The following is a 6,681-nucleotide window of genomic DNA, read 5'->3' as shown; positions in this document are numbered from 1 at the left end:
CGATGCGGTGCAAATAAAAAATAATTAACATGAACCGCCGAGTTTTATTTTGTTTTTGAAGTGATGTAATTACTATGGGGTACATGATAATATGGATTATTAGATGGGCATTATTGTACTTTAATTACAATTTTACAGGCTGTAAATGACATTTAGGAGGATGCATTTGGATAAAATGACACGTTAGATTTAATTTTATGGTAATTAAGGGCAACAAATTTATTTGGGTATTATGGACTTTTCGTTTGAGGATTAATATATTAAATATTAAATAAAATGGGAATCTATATGTTTTATTTTTTAATAGAATTCCATATCAAATATTTTTCTAAAATGTTTAATTTTGTCACATAAATAACATTGACGACCGAACATATTTTATGTAAAATATATATCTTTTAAAATAATTTTAAAAAATTATATATTTATAAAATTAATTTAAGAAATGAATATAAGTATAAGGATAAATGATTTACATATAAATTCTCAAGTAATGATATCTATTAATTGAATTATTTTTTAATTTAATTAATGTCAAATTAGTTGTGTATTGATTATTAAATACATTTATAACGAAATAATTAATTAAACTGTTAAATTAATGAATTATGTATATCTTAACAACTTTAATATAATATGAGATTCTTATACGATGAGATTCTAATTCTTTTAATTTTAAATTATTTACATATAATAAATATATATTGTTGAAATTATAGATAAGATTCACTTCGATTAATATAGATGAAAATACATTGAATTGGTGATCGAAAAATTGTGAAATTATAAAATTAATCGAATACGTTAAAAGAACAACACCACATTACCAAGGAAAACAAGTTCCCTTTTATACATTCATCAGCCACTACTAAGTGAATTAGAGAAGTATGTACTAACGAGTCTTGTTGTGAATGATAATGTCAGTCATTTAATATTATAGGCATATAATGTAGGAGTTATGTGGTGTTGGAGGTATGTTATGTCACAGTTATGTAATGTCAAAATCAAATATTTGGATTACCTAACGATGATGAAGGTATCGTCCGAAATTGTTATTACACTACTGTGACACTAACAATAGTTTTCTAAATCTACTTGAAAATAAAATCATACAAATTTGTGTCCAATACAATATGATATAAATTTAGCCGTCAATGAAGAATGTAACTAAAATTTGTGATATGCCTACATGGAATGTAACTGAAACCATAAACACCTGCCTTCCATGCACATTGAAGAATCCACGATTTATTTGGTATGCAAAACAAACCATAAAAATACCTAAAGAGAAGATAACTCTCTTGGTTTTTGTACCCATACATAATTAATGTAGTAATTCAAGAAGAAGGGGTGTAAGAAAAATGCGCAAAAAGAGGATTATATTGTGTTTATTCTCATTCAGGCTTGAGTTATAATATGCAAGTAAACCTACTCATAATCTGTAAGAAAAATGGACAAAAAGATGCTTATATCGTCTCCACAGGGATTGGTGGGAATTTTTTATGATTGCTATAGCTAGTACAATGTATCACCAATTAGTCCTAAGATTCTTGTCTAATGGTATTCACAAAGGAAAAACAAGTATTAGCAAACAGATGGAAAAAGGTATGGCCGAGGCAAGAAAAATTGTAAAGTGAAGTAAGAAGAAAATTTTTGTCGTGGAGAGAAAAATATATGAAGGTAAACAAATAAAAGTTGTCGATGCAAAGAAAAATGTTTAATTCAACATATTCTGAAAAATCTCACACAATCAAACCTCTAATGGAACACTTGGGTTGGATTCACTACGGTAAGAAATTATTCTATGTCTAGGATGATTTAGTATGCTATGTCTATGTTGCCCGACAGGATTTACTAGAGTGTTCCTAGAACTTTTCTCTACGGCAATACTACCTAGCGTGAATTGCAGCCTTTGGTTTGTCAAATTGTTGTTGCGATAATACTATTCAGCGTAAAGTGTAGCTCTAGCCTATCTACTCAAGCATTTACCCTTCTTAGTCGAATTAAACCATCTCCTTATCTTTAAGGCAGATTAGAACCTCACTATCTCGGATTAGTTCCCTTGTTCACGTATATCTAACCTAACTCTTTCGAATATTAGGTATCAACTCCTAGAAAAATGACAATCTTTCAAAAGCTCTTACAAAGACTAGGAATGTTTTGTCGTGGCACCAGGCAATCTTTCAAAAGCTCTTACAGTGCCAAGGTGAAAGATTAAAACAGTGAACAATACAACATTCAACAAAAACATACTTAATCATTCATTAGCAATCGAATAAAGTATCATTCAAGTATTTCCAACAACAAATAAAACAATTTATGGTGTGGCAAACATCATCCCAAAAATAATCTTTAAACATAAGCCCTTAAATGATATGGAAATGAAGAACAAGAGGAAAAAAACTCCCAGAACAGAGCTATGCCGTGACATCATACCACCACCATGATTGCTCTAGCGGTCAGCCTCTCTCGAGGACCTGGCCGCTGCTCCGGTGAAGACTGGCTATGGAGGGCACCAAGGACGGTCGAGTGGGGGACGGTGGAAAAGGATGTGTTACAACCACCTTTCTTCAAGCCTTAATTTTAGGGTATTTTCTCCCCTCTCTTTTAGGGTGGTATAATGAGATATTTATAGTGGGGAATTTCTAGGGCTTACTACCTTTGGAAATTCCCTAAATACCCTTGGTTTCATGCCCATTGTATGAATAATATAGCGGCTGGTAGTGGTCCAAATTCCTTAGCAGGGGCATGGTTTCACGTGAGGTGTATTGGACAGCTGGCCAAGTGATGTCAGTAGTTTTGTCTTGTGTTGTGTCAGACTTGTGAGGTAAAAACTCACCTTGGCAAGAAAATTTGTTCCTCACTTTCGTCGTCTTTTGTTCCACTGGCCCTAGCAAATTAATTTGTCATGACAAATAAATTCTTCCTCGATCATTTCCTGCATCATCACAACCAACAAACAACCCTTCTCCTCATCAACATCAGTTTAGTCAAATAAACTTTGTCTTGGCAAAACTTATCCATAACATGCAAATATGTTCTAAATGCAACTATATGTAGTTAAAATGATATGCCAATGGATTTTAGACAATCAATAACTTAAGTAAAAAAACCTAAAATATGGTCTTTTTACGGAGTTTATCACACTCCCAAACTTAAGCTATTGCTTGTCCTTAAACAATGGATAATGAGTAGTAAAAACATAAAGTGTTAAGGCAAAGTATAAATTAGGACAATCAAGTGGTTTAAAATTTCAGCTCTTGGCAACAAGTTTGGCCTCAACATGCTAGATTGAATGAGAAATCAAGCACCTTTCCTTAGGTCAGGACTTTTTTTCAGTGTGTGTGTGTGATTGTATCTAGTTTATGCTTAACGAATTTAGAAAACTACTAAGTAAGTTCTTTTGTTTTGCCAAGGCATCAAATTATCCAATAAGCACATTTTCATTCTTGTTTATTCAATGTATAACTTCAATTTTTTACACTGCTTCAAAGGGAGTTAGCTCATTACACATATCGTCCCACACTCTGTGAAAAAGAGCATACCTTCCACCCCCGAGCTAGTCAGGAAGAGTCATCCCGTGACTGCTTTCATTCACTCATGTTCCAAGGATACCATTTATTTAAGGGGGTTTCCAATTAATGTCATTGCATAGAGGAGTGTCCCTCTACAGTTATGACGAGGCATTTATTTGTAATTTAACAAAATTCAAAATGCTAAGGAGTTCAACTTAATCTTTTCAATCATTTTATGCCACGGCGCGCAAAAGTTTTATCCTAAAAATTTTCATTGGAAATTAATTTGCTGTCAAAGTTGGTGCCCTCATCATTGATAATTGCTCTTGAAACTCCACAACGTATGAATATGTTTTTATGCAAGAATTTTAGCATGATCTTGGAGTTATTTCTAGGTGTTGCCACAGCCTCGACCCATTTGGATACATAGTCCAACTCTAAAATTAAGTACAGATCGCTGAATAATGATGGAAAGGGTCCCATAAAATCGATTCCCCATACATCAAAAAGTTTAACTTCCAAAATATTTTGCCATGGCATCTCATTTCTCTTCGATATATTCATGGCGCATTGGCAACAATCACATGACTTATAGAAGTCTTGTGAATCCTTGAATAAGGTGGGACAATAGAAGCCAGATTGGAGGACCTTTACAACAGTCCTCATCCCACCAAAGTGCCCTCCACACGGGGATGTATGGTAATGAAATATGATCTCTTTGTGTTCTTTATTTGGGGATGTACCTCTAGATTATTTGATATCCACATTGCTTGAATAAGAATGGTTCATCCCAATAATAACGGCATACATTATGTCTGAACATTTTTCGGCCATGGTAAGATAAATATGGAGGCATAATACCACTAACAAGAAAGTTAACTATGTCAGCATACCACGACATTGCTGCGGCAAATAAAATTTTCTCGTTAGAGAATTCCTCCTAAATTTCTTTCATGTTATGACATATGTTTTTTGTTCTCTAGTCTAGACAAGTGATCTACTACTTGGTTCTCGGTACCCTTCCTATCTTTCACCTCTAAATCAAATTCTTGTAGCAAGAGTATTCATCTAATAAGACTAGGCTTCGCATCCTTTTTATTCACTAGGTATTTAATGGTTGAGTGGTCAGTGTGTACAATGACCTTAGTGCCTATAAGGTAAACTTATCAAAAGTGAATACTAGGATAAGCAATTCTTTTTCAATGGTATAGTTGAGTTTTGCATCATTTAGGGTACGACTAACATAATAAATGACATGAAAGATTTTACATTTTCATTGCCCGAGCACTGCCCCTACTATGTAGTCACTTGCGTCGTATATTAGCTCGAAAAGAGGTCTTAGTCAGGTGCAACAACAATTGGTGTCGAGGCAAGTTTTTTTTTCCAGATCTGTGAACGTGCTGAGACATTCATCATTGAACACGAATGGCTAATTTGTTGCAACAAAAGACATAAAGGCTTTGAAAAATCTTTGATGAAATGCCTATAGAATCATGCATACCCTAGGAAACTTATTATGCCCTTCACAGTGATGGGTGGAGGTAGATTCTCAATCAATTCCACCTTCGCTTTGTCAATCTCGATGTCGCGATGAGAAATTTTATGTCCCAACACAATTTATTTTGTCACTATAAAGTGATATTTCTCCCACTTTAGCACAAGCTTGGACTCCTCACAATGCTTCAACACTTTAGATAAATTGTCGGGGCATTGATTAAATTCATCGCCCAAGATGAAAAAAATCATCCATGAATATTTCCAAGAAGCCCTCCACCATGTCTAAGAAAATGGCTATCATACACCTCTGAAAAAGCTATCGGGGCATTGCATAATCCGAGAGGCATCCTCCTAAAGCCATAGGTACCATATGGGAAGGTGAAGGTGGTCTTATCATGATCTTCAGGTGCTATGGCAATCTGATTATACCAGAATATCTGTTGAGAAAACAATAAAATGCCTTGCCCGCCAAACGATCAAGCATTTGATCGATGAAAAGAAGAAATGGTCATTCTTCGTCACCTTGTTTAGTTTTTTATAGTCCATACAAATCTTCCACCCTGTGATGGTTCTCATTGTCAAAAGCTCATCATTTTCATTCTTTACCATGGTCACGCCACCCTTCTTCAACACGCATTAAATTGGGTTGACCCAAGAGTTATCGGATATGAGATATATCACTCTAACATCTAGTCATTTGATGATTTTTTTCATCACCACTTTCTTTATTATCGGGTTAAGTCTACTTTGGGGATCGATAGAATTTCCATGGCAGTTATCTAACTGGATCTTGTGCATGCATATTGTAGGGTTGATTCCATTCAAGTCTGTCATAGTCCACCTGAGAGCTTTTTTATGCTATGACAAAACATTCAATAAATTACCCTCTTGCTCGGGGGTTAGACTACCAGAAATTCAAACTGGTAAAGTATCATCACTACCTAGGTAAGCATATTTCAAATATGATGAAAAATGTTTAAGTTCCAAGGTAGGTGCATGTTGGAGTGAAGGTTTTGGAGGAATGGATTCATTGAAATCAAGGGGTTCAAATATCATACATGATCTAGCTTGAAGTAAGCTAGACTGTTCCAGATCCAATGAAAAATCCTCAAACTCTGCATTTGCTCTATCTTTAGTATGTCTGCCATTTGCCTCAATCAAAAATATTTTGCCTAGGTAAATATTTTTGTATGTCTCATTCTGAGAATATTAGCATGTGCCAAAATTATTGTATCCCTCTGGCTGTAAAATATCATCGTGGCAATTTTTTTTACATTCCTTCATCTGAAAAATATTATATTGGTAAAAGTGTCATACTCGTTTGATGTAAAAATTTGCCTTAGCCAAATTTTTGTTCCAGCTTCCTTCATTGACTCCATGTCTCCAATGCAATGGTATTCTTCTAAATCATCAATATATTTGAGAGTGTTGAAGACATTGAGTGTAACGCTTTGATCAGCCACTCTAATCGTGAACTCTCCCTTCTTACAATCTATTAAGATACGCCCAGTGGCTAAAAAGGGATGCCCAAGAATAATAGGTGCATTTTCATCGGCCTCACAGTCCAGAATGAGGAAGTCTACTGGAAAAACAAATTTGTCCACTTTCACGATGACATCTTAAATTTTTCCCTCAGGACGAACATGTGATTAGTCAACTAGTTGCAAAA

Source organism: Hibiscus syriacus, unplaced genomic scaffold (genome assembly GCF_006381635.1).
Source record: "Hibiscus syriacus cultivar Baekdansim isolate YM2019G1 unplaced genomic scaffold, ASM638163v2 tig00112293_pilon, whole genome shotgun sequence".
Lineage (NCBI taxonomy): Eukaryota > Viridiplantae > Streptophyta > Magnoliopsida > Malvales > Malvaceae > Hibiscus > Hibiscus syriacus.
Note: the sequence above shows the minus strand (reverse complement) of the source record.